The 17,800-nt window shown below is 32.8% G+C and overlaps 1 protein-coding gene across 2 annotated transcripts in view; it reads right to left on the minus strand.

Annotated features, from left to right (window-relative positions):
• The window catches only part of LOC132705608 (nephrin-like), a 635,291-nt gene that overhangs the window by 400,060 nt on the left and 217,431 nt on the right, over window positions 1-17,800 (minus strand). The window lies entirely within an intron of this gene.

Raw genomic sequence — 17,800 nt, forward strand, 5'->3', positions numbered from 1 at the left:
TTAAAAAGTTTACCGAACGTGTTGCATACTATACTTTTTTTCTACTCCCGTCTGTAAAATACCTAATTACGCACCGCTCTAGTATGTGGGAAGCGTCACTTTACCACGTCAGTTTCGTTCCCCATGAATGCGATCCACTTCGGCCATTTCCGGGATTTTCTCGCACGGAATTGGGAGCAATCGAATGTTTTCTGAGATATTTCTCACTCTTTGAATTTTGATGTTTGTCAATTCTGACGGTCATGTCAGTGAATGTATTCGTGTTGTTTTGCGAAAATGTACTCAAAAACCAACGGTCGTAGAAAAAGTATAGTATGCAACACGTTCGATAAACTTTTTAAGTCGCTCGTTTATTAAAAACTCGCTCCGCTCGTGTCAAATAAACTCGTGAGTCAAATGCCGTTTACCACACTTGTTGCATAATATACTATCCTACGGCCGTTAGTTTTTGGATACATTTTCGCATAACAACAAGAATACATTCACTGATATGACTGACAGAATTGACAAACGTCAACATTCAAAGCGTTGGAAATATCTCCGAAAACATCCGATTGCTCCCAAATCCGTGCGGTAAAATCCCGGAAATGTCCGAAGTGACTCGGATTCATGGGAAACAAAACTGAAGTGGTAAAGTGACGCTTCCCGCACGCTAGAGCGGTATGTAATTAGGTATTTGCAAGACGGGAGTAGAAAAAAATATTTTTGTACTGCGTACTCTAAAACGCTGCAGCAGTGTGTCATTTTAAGATTACCCACGACTTCACGCACACTTTACGCATTTCCGATACTTTAGTCGCGGATGTTTTCGATAAATTTTAGCCACGGATGTTATATTGAGTTTGCCAATTCTGACCGTCACCTCACCTATCGCTCAATCGATATATCTGTTTTACAAAAAATGTATCCGAAAAAGTATAATGAGGAACACACAATAAACTTTTTCCGGTGCTGGTGCCAAATCAAACCCATGACTAAAATGGCGTATATCAAACTTGTTGCATAATATACTGTCGTGTATACTGACCGGTAACCCTTACAGCAACGTGGTAAATATTATCCACCCGATGTTACTTGTCATAAAATTGTTATTATGCCACATATTTCCCATAAGCTTTCAAATGCAAATGAAGACGCTAGTGACAAAATTGCAAAATGAAAAATTCAAACAATTTTAGTGAATTCCAGAGAGATAAAATGTAGGTTGTACACGAACATGACTCAACAGAATCAAATTGTTCATCTCAGCTAAAAAAAAATCATTTTAGCAATGTTCTTTGAGATAAGATAAAACATATGTCCACAAACATGGCGTTATATAGAGACTGCGGAGTAAACGATTTAATTAGATGAAAGCAAAGACATTTTTTAATAATAAGCAACTATAATCCAAAGAAAAACTGAAATTGAATTTATTGATAATGTTTAGTTTTATTCGTACCAAAAAGTGATATTTCCCAAACTAAGAAAGTCCTAGTTTATAATTACAGACATACAGTTGGTAGAGCTCAATTAACATGTTAATATGTTCTTATCATTAAAATGGCATGGTAGTTCATGTTAAATTGCTGATTATGTTCAGAATTGAAATTGATATGCATGACAAGGTCCAAAGACAAGGCAGTTCAAAAACAGCTTGTATCATAAATTCATTCAGATCATTAATCAATTCTTAAAATTCAAAATAATTGTTTATAGTTTTTACTAAACACTAAAATTGCGAATAAATATTCCTCACAAAAAATTCATATTTTTTAGTTGGTATAATACTCCTAAAAACGACAATTGTACTGAAGCAGTGCGCAAATTCTTAGGAATGGTGATTACTAGGAAAAAGTAGAGGGACATTTTTGAATATAATAATATACAATTTATGTCTAAACTATTTTTTTGGTAAAACTCTCACTGTTTTCGAGAAAAATATATTGATTTGCGTTTTAATTTCAAAATTTTCAAATATCATAAAAAAAAATTCCAAAACCAGACTTCCAAATGAGGTGCTTGTGTTCCCAATCTAGTTGAGCAGTTGTTATGGTGTCAGACGGTATGTTAAATATTAATTTGTCGACAGTACAAAAATTATGGGGTAAGTAATCTCCTGATGGGAAAACCTACGTAGGGCCAAAAAGAAAGAGATAAATCCCAAGGTTGACAAAATGTAATTAAGCTCCTTAAAATCACGGATAGAAGCACCTAACTGAGCCTCGATATACATTATATAAAAGTAGGGACAGAAATTTCCTTTTTGGCCCTCCGTAGGCCAAGCGTTTAGAGATCGAAAGAATGAGTATGAAAGGGGATGGTAGTTGCAATCGATAACATTTCGGAGACTGGAACCAGAAATTTGTTTTAAAGAGTATACATTTTTTTCGCATAGTACAGTAAGTTTTAAGAAATTTTTGTAAAGCTTTTACTTTTAGCAACCGGTTCTCCTATTTTCCTAATCTGTAACACCTAGATTAAATGATTTAAATTATTTGAAAAAATAAAAACTGTGTGCAAAGACTTCGTATTTTTACAAAAATATATTTTTTTACTTTCTACTCTAAAATACCGACCATGCCACTCTAAGGCGCCAATTTCGTAAATCGCTGACGCTAGACATTCGGAAGTTTCCGGTGCTTTAATCACTGATTTTTAATAGATTTTACTTGCTGATGATATTTGTGATTGTCAGTTCCGATGGTCCATCCATTAAGTAATGGTTGTAGAAAAATTGTTGCATACAAAACATTGATAAATTTCATTAGTCACCCTTTATTAAGCACTCGCTCCGCTCGTGCCAAATCCAACTAATGACTAGAATGGCGTTTATCAGGCTTGGTGTACAAATATAATATTTTATTCTAATTTTTTAAATATAATTATGTTTCAGAGTTAGAATTAGTTATAACCATAGCACTTGAAACAGGAGTAACATTTTCTGCTCGTACTGATTTTACTTGCTTCCCGAAACGTTGTATGGGGAGTGATAGGGAAGAAGGCGTAAAACAGTATGAATTTAGGATTTTTAAGAGTAAACACAGTAAAGAGAATTATTCATCACTGTCACTATATATATATATATATATATATATATATATATATATATATATATATATATATATATATATATATATATATATATATATATATATATATATATATATATATATATATATATATATATATATATATATATATATATATAAAATTTTCACTTTTTTAACGTTTCTTTCCTTAAATTATGCAGTTTTATTTTAAGCTGAATTATACTTTTCTCTACACCCGTTTGTAAAATACCTAATTACACACCTATTTAGTGTGCGGAAAGCGTCACTTTACCACGTCGATTTAATTTCCCATGGATCCGAGCCACTTTGGACATTTCCGGAATTTGACAGCAGGGGTTTGGGAGCAATCGGGTGTTTTCGGATATATTTCCCACGCCTTCAATTTTGTCGTTTGTCAATTCTGACGGTCCTGTCAGTGCATATATTCGTATTGTTTTGCGAAAATGCACCTAACAAATAACGGTGGTAGAAAAAATATAGTATGCAACACGTTCCGTAAACTTTTTAAGTGGGTCAAATGCCGTTTACCGTACTTGTTGCGTAACATACCATTTTCTTTGTCTGGTCTTTCGAAACTTTCATATCTCCTTCCTTTAGTTTGCAGGCTAATATCGTATTTATTTAAACATACCACAAAAGAAATCTGCGTTGCTATCGATTCTCTTTTAGTTTTGTTAGATTATTATTAGACTAGAGTATCCGAAATTTTGAGCATCGCTTGAGTGCGTTTGTTGACAAACTTGTATGAAAGAAAATAAATAGAAAATGACAAACTTCGTTGTGCCGTGTTTAAAAGTTTACTTGGAGAGACTAACAAAATCATTAAGAGGCTTAGGGTCGGTCAAAAGGCAACACAATTTTAACCCGTATAAAATCACAATGAAAATAAAATCGGAAACAGTTATAAACACAAAAATAGGCCTCGGACATATTAAAAGAGTGCAAGACACTCGTTTAAAAGGAATAAATAATCCAATCTCTTAATTCATTATTAGCGAGGAGACGCGGTGACAGGTTTTTCACGTATTTTAATAGTCACTAAATGTCACCCCTCGCGACTCTAAAATTCCTCGTTTCTACTCCCCAAGGTTCAGAAATTATTACCCTGTTGGCACCATAGATTCTTCAGCTTGTTCACTTGCAAAATATATAACTTCTATATTACGACAAAAATTTACAGTTTTGTTGTTAATTCTTTCACTTCACTGAATAATATATCCAAACAATATTTTCGTCTGAGCCATATTTGCCAAAAATACGGAACAGCTATGGGTTCTACATTATCACCAGCCATCGGAAAATATATTTATGAAAGCTTTTGATAAGACGCCACTCGACACTTTCTATCTAAACCAAAACTATGGAGACATTACGTTGATGATACTTTTGTTATTTGGTTTCAGGCTCATGTTGCATAAACCATACTCATACTTTTTTAACTGCATCATGCTGTGAGATTTTCTTAACCCTTAAACTGAATGCTCTCTAATATACATATTGCCATTGAATTAGAAACTAATAATAATCTCTTGTTAATAATTAATAATGCATCAATAGAAAATCAGACATAATAGTTTACAGAAGACCTACACACACCGACAGATAATTTAATGCATTGTCACATCACCGTCTAATATGTACCTATGGCGAAGTTAATACGTTTTTAGAACTCTGCTATTGTTTCACCAGAATAAAAAATATTTTTAAATTTTAGCAGTTTGTTTTGGCTGAGAGCAAAATTTTGTCTAGGAATTTTTTTGAGAACCATTCAAGCGAAAATTAAATTTTGAGTGATTTCGAATGGATTTTCGAAACAATCTTATAACGAAATTTTGTTATCATAAAGGGCATTTTTTTAAATTTTCATCATCATCACTCGAAATTTTCTAGCAAATCTCTACAACAACTAAATAACTAATATTTAGAAGAGCAGCGGCAGCAGAAATACCAGTGCAGTACAAAAGTAAATCAAACAACCTAAAATAATGCATAGCATAAGAAAATGAAACTGACTAGGCAACTAAACAATGCTACAGAATACGCAGAGGTAGGGATTTTTTTCGTGTTAGGCCGTAGACGACGCCAAATATATTGACATCGCACCAAGACGTGAAAATGGCAAAGCCAATATGGAGTCTAGGTCGTTGGATAGGTAAAGTCACTGTCGTAACTGAAGCTAGTGAAGGAATTAGGGCTGCTGTTTCAGAAGCTGTTTTCTGTGGCAGCTTAAAGAAAACGACTTGAACATTTAAGAGCATAGAGTTTTTATGGAAACTTTTTGAAAACATTAATGGTATACAGTGTGTTTCAAACTCAAATGTTAAAAACATAAATGTTGGATCAAAAGACAACCACTAGGGCACTGCAAATATGGCTGAAAAATAGTGTTTATATTTTTTAACTTAGGAAACAAAAAAATAGAGCACTAAAATACTACTGAAGTATCATTATTATAAAAATACTTTCTGCGTATTTTGCTATTTTTTTAATGAAAAAATTAACTTCTGTGGAAAGTTTATTAGAAACTTCTTAGTCTATTGCAATGTTTTCGTAAAATTTACATTGTAAAAATAAAAAAATAATAAATGTAAAGCAATGCATGTCAAACAGTTGTATTTTGTACCTACTTTAAAACATTTTATTTAAACAATGTAACTCAAATAAAAACACAACAAATAAAAAAAAGGCAAAACAAATATTCAATTTTTAAAGTAAATGCCTTGGGATGCTAATCAAATAATAATAAATAATATGCATGAATTATTTCTTATGAGATTACAAGATATCCAATTTTATATCGTGTATAAGGGTATTTCTTCTAGATATCTCCAGATACAATATTCCAAAGAATTTAAATCTGGGGATCAAGGCACAATTGATAAAGCCCACCCCCTTCTTATCCAGCGGTTTTCACACCTACGATTTAAAAATGTTTCGCACATTTAAGCTGAAATGTTCTGAGGCACCATCGTGCATGTAATACAGGTGTACATTTTCTAGGACAGGACGTAATTCTTCAAATAGAAAACGAAAATAGGACTCGCTGGTTAATCTTGAATCTGGAAAATGTGTCCAATTAAATGATTATCTATAATTCTTAACCAAATGTTAATGGCAACTGATATTTCTGTTATTCAGTGCGGATTATCTAACTAACGGTCGTAGAAAAAGTATAATATGCAACACGTTTGGTAAACTTTTAAAGTCACTCGTTTATTGAACACTCGCTCCGCTCTTGGCAAATAAATTCGTGACTCGGTTTACCACAGTTGTTGCATAATATACTATTTGGCCCTTATTTGTAGCGTGATAATTCTCTAAAATAAATATTTTACGGACATGTACACAAATAAAAGTGGAGTCGATGTTGCTACATATGACAAAATGTTTAATGTGTATTAGCTCTTGCGAATCCGATTAACCTAAAAGTATATTTTGATATCGGTAACGTGGTAAATGTCATAGCTACAAAGTCAACCTGAAAATGAGAGAAGGGGAAATCAAAAAAATTTGTAACCATATGTATGTCACAAAATGTGTAAAATTCATACACATGCAGGTTTTGCACGCACAACAACGACCACCAAAATGTTATCCAGTTCAAGCTGACGACGTCTCGAAGGAAGAATATGTCAACAAGGGATTCAAATGGGTTCTGGACAATGTCAGACCAGTCGCCATTCTGGTTAACAATGCTGGAGTTTTCTTTCCAAACACTGTTATTGATCACGATGCGCAAAAATGGAAACCGGCATTTGGTAATATTTTTTTTCTACTCCCGTCAGTAAAATGCCTAATTACACACCAATCTAACGTGTGGGAAGCGTCATTTTACCATGTCTGTTTCGTTTCCCGCGGGCCCGAGCCACTTGGGACATTAATTTATTTGACACGAGCGGAGCGGAGCCGTTTATCGCACTTGTTGCATAATATACAATTAAAATTCAATCATCAATTTTTCTGCCATAAGCGGATCGTGATCAAACTTTCTGAAAGAGAAATGTCATTTCACAAGTCCGTTTAATTTTTTCGTCAGAATAGATTAATACACAAAGAAGTAAGTCCTTTTACTAAAATACCTTTAACCAAATGATGAAACTTAATATCAGATTCATATTAGATTATTAGATTCAATATTAACGTTATTAGAAGAATAGTAAATGTTTTTAATATCAAATATAGATACTTATATTTGTTTTTCTAGTCCCTTCTCTAAACTATCCAATTATATACCTATCGAGCTGGCGTCGGTTTCGTTACCTACTGCTGTCAGTTCTGATGGTAATGTTACACGTCATTCGGTGAATGTTTTCGTGTTGGTTTTCAAAAATTTACCCAAAACCAATGGCTTTATTAAAACTATAGCGTGCAATATGTTTGATTAGCTCGGGACTTAAATGCCACACTTGTTGCATAATATACAATCTCCAAAGGAGATCTCTTAGTTATTTTGTTCGGTACATATTGGAAAAAAAATTGTTAGTCATATTTATTTGATTTTCCGATCACCATTTTTTCCTGTTTAATTATGAAATGAATATAATCTCAGGCACCAAATTTTAAATTATTGATTGATTTTAGAAATGAATTTGAAGGTAACTGGCTAAAATACGACATTGTATTTTACAATGATATGTGTTACAAGTTGCACGAGTGACAGGTAACAGGTAAATAATTCAATTTCCGCACACTAGGAAAAATGAGTCACTTTCAGTGGTAAAAAAAATACTTGTTTTTCAAAAATGATTACAGCGTGCTCCCTTTTATGTGACTAATTACTGTAAAAATAAATTTTACGAGCTCGAAACTCTAAGCCAACAAGTTTCTATATTAGTTTTAATATTACAGATAAACATTTTCGGTGTTTGCGTCTCGGCAACAGAAGCTATAAAACAAATCAAGGATTATAAAATCGACGGTCATATATTTCAATACTGGGTCACAGGGTTCACAATATTCCAAATTTTAGTTTTAGTTTTAGTCAATCAAATTTAATTATATTAAGAGAACGTGGATGTCGTGAATATGTTTATTGAAATAATTTCTTAGTAGTAATACTTGTAATACTATGGACTTGGTTTGATGGTTTGTCACGTCTAGAATTCGAAGAGATAAAAATACGGAAATTCTCTGTGTTAGATCCGTTAACGGTGAAATTAGTTGAGTTTTTTTAATGCTGATATTGTCGTTTTCCGGTGCTTGGAAAGTGATGTGAGTTTTGGTTAGTTTGATTAGTTGCGAATATGTGCATCAATTGTTATTTTCAGTGACCTTAACTGATTATTTGCAATGTAATTTTGGAATTATAAACATTGATTGCCCAGGTATGTGGGATTGAATAAAAATTTCAAAATAACGTTTTATACTTAAGAAAGTTTATATTATCTGCGAAATATAGAACATTTTTCAGTGTACAACAGTATACAACATAGAAAATGTTCTACAGAATATTGTTCATTATGCAGAGAGTTCTTTTTGGGATTCGACACTCTATTAATTTGGAGACTGACGTCTTTAAAATTGTCGTTGCTTCGTTAATAGTTGAATATTTCGGAAATATTGTGTACTTCAGATTTGATTTTGCACATGCTCTATATTAAATTTTCTCTTTGTAATTGTCCAGATCTAAAGACATTGCTGACGCAATCGTTCATGGTTTATCCACCCCACCTCACGTTCTGGTAAGCAACATTTCTCCAAAGGGCTTTTAATAATCTGGATAAGCTTCCAAGGAAATGTTACTTAACACACCAATAGTAATTTTTAAAAATATTTTCAGGCAAAAATGTTTATTCACATACTACTAATTATTTTAAAAAATTTCAGGTTTCAGGTAGAACTTTAATTCAACACATTGCACTTGTATTTATGAATTGTATTTGCCTCAGGAATTGTGAATTTGTAAACACAAATTTTATATGTAAGTTTGATTTTTTTCTTTAATTAATGCATATTTTTATAAAATAGGAGATGAGTAACGGTATTCACAAATAAAGGAGAGATGAAATATTTTTTTACGTACTAATGAAAATCCCTGTTGCTAGCTAATGTCCATTTCTGAGTACATCACGTCCGAACTAATGAAAATAATCTCAAAAACAGAACAAAATTAAAAGTTACCTCTGTTTCATTTTTAAATATTGACCAACTGCAAATGACTACAGAATTGCGTCAGAAAGACAGTAAAATTTCAACTGCTCGGAACACTCTTTATGCAGCAAAAAATTACAGCATTTTTTATAAAAGTTGCAAAATTGAGAAAATGAAAATTAAGAAAAAATTGGATAACATTTACTAGAAAACATATAAAATACTTTAACAGCAAGTCATTGTGTTACATAGAAATTTTATTATTATGGGGCAATGAAGAAACGCTTTGCTGATTCTTTCAAGTTAGTTACGTATATGAATATTTATGGCAGTCAGTTGCCTTTATTGATGCCACGTACTTTTATTAAACATATCTTTTTGACATTGATGTTTTTTATCATTTGTTGAATTACATAATTTATTTATATTAATAAATAAACCCAGCTAGAGTAACTGTCTCAGATACCATTACTCGCTTTTTAAATAAAATAGTAAAAAGTAAAACTGATCGAAGCATTGACTAAGCTTAGTAGTCCTGAACTAGTGACATAATCCCAGCTATTTTGCTAAGTGTTTGACAGAGCTGCGACAGTTCCACCGCAGTAAGTGTGTTAAACGTAAACGTAACTTGTTAAGACGTTTCTTTAACTGACTTATTTTCATGTTTTTCGGATTAATCAATCCTCAATAGAATTATACAAATGGCCAATTAAGAACGCCCATTTTAGTAACTGGTTTGATTTGACACGAGTTGGGCGCAGCCCAACGAGCAGTTAATAAACTGACTGAAGAAATTTATCAGCAACTTCTATACGATACGTCTTGTATACTTTAGATTTTGGGTATCTTTTTGCAAAACAACATTAATACATTCCCTAAGTGAAGTATGACATGATCGTCCGAATTAACAAACCTCAATATATAACTAAAATCTATTGAAAACATCCGATGCATAATTAGGTATTTTAAAGCTTTTGTTTTATTTTAATTAAAATTGCTTTTCTAACCCTAGCAACTAACTAAAACTTACCACATGACACTATTTCATAAATAATGGTAATCAACTCAATAATTTTGTGTTAATTATTTTGTCTTACCCTTGTTCTACCTATTGAGGACAGTTCATTGATTCGTTGACCGGTTGATGGGCAACTGATCGATTTGGTTAATCTATTTTTCTAAAAACTTCGCGAAAACTGGAATAAAACCCTAGCTTTGTCAATCGAATCCTAATATTCAAATAATGTATATAAATATTCCATTTTACATTTAAAATTTGAACTCAATTTGATTTAATCCGCTGGAATGTAAATCGAATATTTTCTAGCATTCTGTGATCCCGCCAGCATTAAATTGAAATAAACGAGTTTCTGTGACATAAGCCCCGACGAAGTTTTCCTGATGTGGCTTTAATATAAGGTAAGCATTAGCCCATGATAAATAAAAATTAATTGACGTTGCGCTAAGAAATTGATCCTACTTGAGAGTATTTAGTAGATAGTAATAACACTTGACAAGCAAACCCATTGATTTCTTTGATTGATACTTCAGGATATTAAAAATCGTAGAATCGGAAAATATAATTGCCAGGTATTGAGTAAGTTAAATGCTTTAAATAAAAATAACAGTAAATAATCTGACCAGTAATTTTGCCGATCTCCTCTGACCATCTGTTGCTGTCGTTAGTCAAAAAATGTATTGACTGTCGTCAATATTTCTGAGGATTCTGTTACATAAGATGTTGAGACACCTGCACGGAGGACAAGGTGTTATTCATTGAAAAATATCTCGGACTTATTTCTCTGTAGTACTATTGTTATATTCTATTAAAAACTATCTCTATTTCTGGGTTCGTGTTGAACATCCACCATTTGAATAAAGTATTGAAAATAATGAATTATTCTTGTTAGACAAGAAAACATGTCTGGAAATTTTATCACATTATTCCTATAACATTTCTACTACCTGAACTGAGCCAGCCTGTCAGGTCGGAGATATTGGACATTCTAAACAACGGTTAGGTGGTATACGTGTTGGTGGACGAAGTTAGACCTGCATTTGTTGCTGCTAAAGACTTTTCATAGTTTCCAAAGTTGTTCAATATTTGTGAGTTTTTTATAACCCAGTAAAAATTTTAATTTTTAAAAGAAATTCCACAGGTAATGCTTTTTACAAAACTTCTGGATTCGTCCTGCGTCGGTTTTTGCTTAGACGGAATTGCTGGCAGTTTCAGTCAAGCTCTGAAAAAGCCAACAGGATGATTGGCGAAACGTCAGCCATTTCGACTAAGCAAAAACCGACGCAGGAGGAATCCAGAAGTTTTGTAAAAAGCATTACGGTAGCCTGTGGAAATTTCTTTGAAAAATTAACAAGCCTTTATGGAGAGGACATCACGAGTAAAAATTTATAAATATCGTTAGCGTCCCTGGGTTTTGAATTTGAATTTGTGTTGCTTTTATGGTTCCGTGTGTATATGATACCATTAAACGACAGCGATATGGGATAGGCGTTAATTATTTTTGGGAATATATCTAATTTGAGAAAATAAATTATTCTGCAGACCATAATGAAGCACCTACACGATTGGCAGTTGTCTTTTGCTGCGGTGCTTTTCGGGCTTCAGGAGTTGCTTTGAATCATAAATTGACTTGCTTGCAGCGTATTTTTTAATATTCTATTTTTACCCTTTAAAGCAGCCACAGTAAGCGTATAACTGCGTTATTTTCTTGATTGATTTTTCGTAAACGAGACACGATTAAAAGAACATGACTCTAATTGAACCAAAACTTTATAAAACTAATTTTAAAAAACTGGATTAAACTTTTCCGGACGATTGTCGGACATATTTATTTGCGCGTTGAGCAAATTGCCTTAAACTTGTTATAATTTCCAATTAATATCCTCTACTAAAAAGTAAATGGGAGAAATTGGGGCGTAAAGTTTCCATCCAGTTTCCCCTTAATTTAGATCTTTCTTTTCCTAATAGCGGATTAATTCATTCGATTATCTAGAGATTTATTCGCTCAGGATCTTTTTTATGCTTTAGGGTTCGAAATTAGTAACGCTTGCCCGATGATTTCTTGATAAGAATGTTTTTTTCGATTGGGTGACATTTGCAATTTGGTAACGCCTAATGGAACGGTGTGATTGGCAATAAGAAAAAAAACAAAAAATCTTTCAGATTAGGTTTTCAAATTTCTCTCTAACAATAAAACACGATAATCAAATTATTTATAGCCTGGCTCCTCCTCCAAATAAGAGAACATTTTCTTTTAATAGCACGTCTACAGTTTTTTAAAATTAAAATACAAAACTTTATTTATGTCAATTATCAACAGAGTGTGTTTATTATTGAAATTTTACAAATATTCTGAATAAATATAGTCCGGGATCCGGGTCATAAATTGAATGATTATTAGGTTCCATCAACCCAGGGCGACTTTCGGAGGGTTTTTTATAGTTTGCATGATTGGCGCGTTGCGTCAACAGCTCAAACTTCGCAAAAGCCTATGTCAATCTTATTGATTTGAAAAGGACAAATGCAAATTTAAAAATTAAAATTAGAAGTCCTTTGGGGCGAAAGGCTATCGCAAAATTTTAATTTTTCAAGATTTTTCAATCTTCATTTTGTTGGGGTCAATTGGTGGATTTTATGACTATTTAGTACCCTTTAACCAAAAATTTAAGTAATACTTTGAGATTATATAAATGACCTAAAAAGAGAGCTAAAGATGATTAGAAAACCCAGTATAGTTTTCCAAAAGTTTACCACATTTGCATGAAAATTTAAATGTGAATCGAAAATCGCCTTTTAGATATCTTGTTTCCTAGTACAACAAGGACGTAAGGTAAAAATTCAAATATTAGAGATCTAACGAGGTTAGCAAACGACCCTTTCTAATAAGATTAGCATCTGTGACATAGCGCGTGATCAGCAAACCTCGTTTAATTGTTGTGTCTTTCTTCTGTATTGTTTTATACTTATTTTTTTGACACATGCAATTCTCCAAATGAATATGGCACTATACTCAGGCATATATTTCATAACGTTTAAGCAGTTTTTTTTTTAAATTACAGCGACTTTGTTTTGGTTATTTTTTTTTTTCAAAAAGAAATATCACCTAGGTTCTCTAACATAATAATAACACATTCATAATTCAGATCAAGCATTCCAGTGAACATTTCATTTGGTGTCGCCTCTCTTAGTGGACCAGGGAGTTAGAACCTTTGAAATTAGTATTAATATTTTGTTGTTGATTGAATCGCAAAGGTAAGCAAAACGTTTTCATATAAAATGAACCAGGTGTATGGTTCTAATCTGCATATGCCCATGCGCGAACAATTTTAAAACTCTTTCATATAATAAAACCGGTCATTTCAAAGGATCTAAAATAAGCCCAGGGCCCAGTAAATTTTCACAAAAAACGAGTTAAATGTGTGTTGTGTGTGTATGCTCTTTAGAAACAGGTTTGTTTGTTTCCTTAATAATTTTATCTATTTGATTTAAGTGTAGATCTGTGAGCAAGATTTCAGTGTGTAGGTGAAACATTGAAATATTTATCCTAGGCCTCGACTTCTTTCTCGAGGACGTTGCAATTCGATATAAGGTAGACAATACAAGAACTGGGAGTTTGTGTAAATTATGTGATAGAATTTGCTGATGAAATGCTAGCTTCAGTATTTCCAGTATCTGCGACGCGACGCTTGCATAAAAACTTTATATATATGAGAACTTTGTACTTTGTGTTCAGTTCTCCTCGGGTTAAATAAAACCTCTTAGTTCTGTTTGTAAAACAAAAAAAGTGTTTTTTAAAAACGAGATCCTTCGTTCGAAAACCTTAACTGGCGCAGTCGGTAGGTTTTGGGGTAGTTTTCGGTCAAAGCCACGTCATCGGGACGATTTGATCGCGAAACGTGGGTTTCAACCCTTAGACTCCAAAACGAACTAGTGATAGACTGTCTGACAAACCCAACGTGATTGAGTTCGACTGAGGGCAAGGAAGGCAAGAAATCACCCCCGCAAGCAGTGCTACGCAAGGAAAATTCCAATAGGAAGAATAGGCTGACGAGTAAGAGAAATCAAGGTTAGTGCCCAAAATTCCTATTGTTCTCCTTTCATCTTCCCTGGTTAGGACGGTGGAAATAATTTTAGGATTCTTAGTTTTAAATTCAATTTTAAGAAATTTCAAAATCAATTAAATTTATGAACGAAGATAAAGACGTCGACAATTTAAGTGCGTTTTTTACTTCGTTAAATTTAGTGGAAAAGAAAGTAGAGAATAGTCAAATCAATTTGAAAATGAATTCTAATCAATCGTCGAATTCAGGTGTAAATTACACTTTGTTAAAAATGTTTATAGATAGTACTCTGCCATATAATGGTGATTCCAACACTTTAAATAGTTTTCTATCAGCTGGAGATTTCCTTGTTGATACATATGGCCAAGGAAACGACGAAATTTTCAACAATATTTGTTAAGAACTATAAGAATGAAACTTGTTGATGGCACACAAATTCTAGTAGGCTGTAGAATGGAGTTAGTAACGTGAAACAATATTAAAGTAGCTTTGTTAAATTGTTTTAGCGATAGACGAAACTTAGAATGTTTAGAACAGGATTTGTTTACGGCCAACCCCTTTAAAAATGAATTAGATTTTGCAAAAAGATTACAAGTTTTAAGAAGTATCCTCGCTCAAAAAATTAATGCATTTCCTGTCGATACTGTGGATAATGCAAGCAAAGTAATTCATTTACGTCAATACGATCAAATTTGTTTAAAGACGTTTATTAGAGGATTACCAGGACAATTACAAAGTATTATAAGACTTAAAAATCCAAGCTGTATGGAATTAGCTATGACCCAAATTATTGAAGAGGAAAATTTTCAATATACACAAAATATCTTCAGAACTCCAATTCAATCAAAAGTTTTGCCTAATACTTCTATCGAACCCGTTAAACAATTTTCACAAAATCCAAATTATTTTAGTAACCAAAATTTTAATTATGTACAACCGATTCGCCCTACAAATTATTTTCAAAACAACAATCACCATAACCAAAATTTTAGAATTACGCATGATCAAAATCAGTTTACTCCCCAGACTAATAGTTTTCCCAGAGGTCCAATTAATATGCCTCAACCACGCGAAGTTCCAAGAAATTTTCCTACAAATAGGCAAGTTTTTGGCTCACCTAAAAACGTATTTAAAGCGACAGGTCAGGTACCTAACCATAAACCCGAACCTATGTCAACAAGAACAAACTATACCATACCACGCCAAAATAATAAAATTAACCATTTCAAACCTACTGGCCGTAGAAATTTTATTTCGCAAGAATTATACCAAATCGACGAAAGTAACGCGGTACAAACAGATGAAACATCTGCGGTATTTCAAAATGAAAATATTCACCAAGAGGAATACTCTGAAATTGAATTTTCAAATCAAATTGAATACTTTAATGACACTCAAAATTTTGACGAACACCCTGAAATTGAAAATGAAATCTCTCAAAATTTTACAATAACGAGCCAATGCGACTCAACGAAATGACATTAGAAATGTATACCGAAATTAATAATAGTTTACCGTACATCCACATTATACAACCCGCAATTAAACTTTTAATTGATACTGGTTGTTTTCACTCGATTCTTCGACCTTCCATTGCAGAAAAATTTTATTATGAAAAAATATATCATTCCCCAACTATTATTAAAACAGGAACTGGTGAAAAGGAAACTCTATTTAAAGCAGATATTCCGGCTTTCCCAGAATTAAAGGCTAATACCAACCTGTCTTTTATTCTTTTGGACTTTTATAAATTTTTTGACGGTATAATAGAATTAAACGACCTAAAACGTTTTAATTTTTCTATCGATCTTGTCAATAAACAATTAAGGAATAATACAATTAATATACCAATTTTATTTAGACAACCACAAAACGAAATATATTGTATTACTGTGAATGCACACGAAATTGTTAACGTAAGAATTCCAGTAACACAAAACAATGATGTTATTATTCCCGAGCAAATCATTGAAGGTCTCTATTTTCCAGAAATACTTACTACTGCAAAAAAACGGTTTTGCGCAAACAGAAGTTTTTAATTACACTGACAAAAATATAACGTTAAATTTCCCACAACCACTAAATGTTTTATCTTTTCCGGACTTCCATAAAGAAAATTTTGAACTTTTTAATTTAGAACACATTTTACCAAAACATAAAGAACAATTTAGTAAATGCGACATTTCCAAAATAATTCGTTGCGAACATTTAAATTTAGAAGAAAAATCTGCTATAATAAGGCTTTGTAAAGATATTTTCCATCATGAAAATAAAAAGTTAACATTCACCAATAAAATCAAACATTGTATAAGAACCACGGATGAATTGCCTGTATACACTAAATCATATAGATAGCCCTTTATCCATAAAGAGGAAGTTCAACAGCAAATTAACAAAATGTTAGACGACGGAATCATTAGACACAGCCAAAGCCATTGGAGCACCCCCATTTGGGTAGTCTCGAAGAAACCTGACGCCAGCGGCAAGCAGAAATGGAGGATTGTTTGTGACTTTCGTAAGTTAAATGAGAAAACGATAGACGACCGCTATCCATTGCCTAATATAAATGATATACTCGATAAATTGGGACGGTGTAATTATTTTTCAACTATCGATCTTTCATCTGGTTTTCATCAGATCGAAATGGATCCGGAATCAATTGAAAAAACAGCTTTTAGTGTTGAGAATGGTCATTTTGACTTTGTTAGAATGCCTTTTGGATTGAAAAATGCCCCCGCGACGTTCCAGCGCGTCATGGATAATGTTTTGCGCGATGTACAGGGAAAGGTTTGTCTAGTATACATGGACTGTATCATAGTATTTTCGTCATCGTTAGAAGAACACATCAAACATCTTAAACTTGTTTTCCAAAAACTGCGACAAGCTAGACTAAAAATTCAACTAGATAAAACGGAATTCCTACGAACCGAAGTAGAATTTTTGGGTCACATAATAACAAAAAGCGGAATTAAACCGAATCCTAAGAAAAATATTACAATCCAGAAATTTCCTGTACCGAAAACAGCAAAAGACATAAAATCTTTTCTAGGTCTTCTAGGATACTATAGATTTATTAATGGATTTGCAAAACTCACCAAGCCATTCACAAATTGCCTAAAGAAAGGAGTGACCATCAAACACAAGCCAGAATTTCTAGAAGCATTCGATCTTTGTAAAAATATCTTGTGCTATGATCCAATACTACAATATCCAGATTTCGAAAAACCTTTTATATTGACAATAGACGCCTCTAATGTTTCTATAGGAGCGGTTCTCAGCCAAGGAAAAATTGGTAGTGATCTTCCCATAGCCTTTGCCTCTAGGACATTGAACCCGGCTGAAAGCAATTACTTAACTATAGAGAAAGAATTATTAGCAATCGTGTGGTCAACAAAATATTTTCGACCATATTTATTTGGCCGAAAATTTGTGATAGTTACCGATCCCAAACCTCTACAATACTTGTTTAATATGAAAGAACCAAATTCCAGATTGCTAAGATGGCGACTAAAACTGGAAGAGTTTGATTACACAGTTCATTATAAGAAGGGCAAACTGAACACCAACGCTGATGCCCT

This window comes from Cylas formicarius, unplaced genomic scaffold (genome assembly GCF_029955315.1).
Source record: "Cylas formicarius isolate icCylForm1 unplaced genomic scaffold, icCylForm1.1 PGA_scaffold_10__41_contigs__length_53128322, whole genome shotgun sequence".
Lineage (NCBI taxonomy): Eukaryota > Metazoa > Arthropoda > Insecta > Coleoptera > Brentidae > Cylas > Cylas formicarius.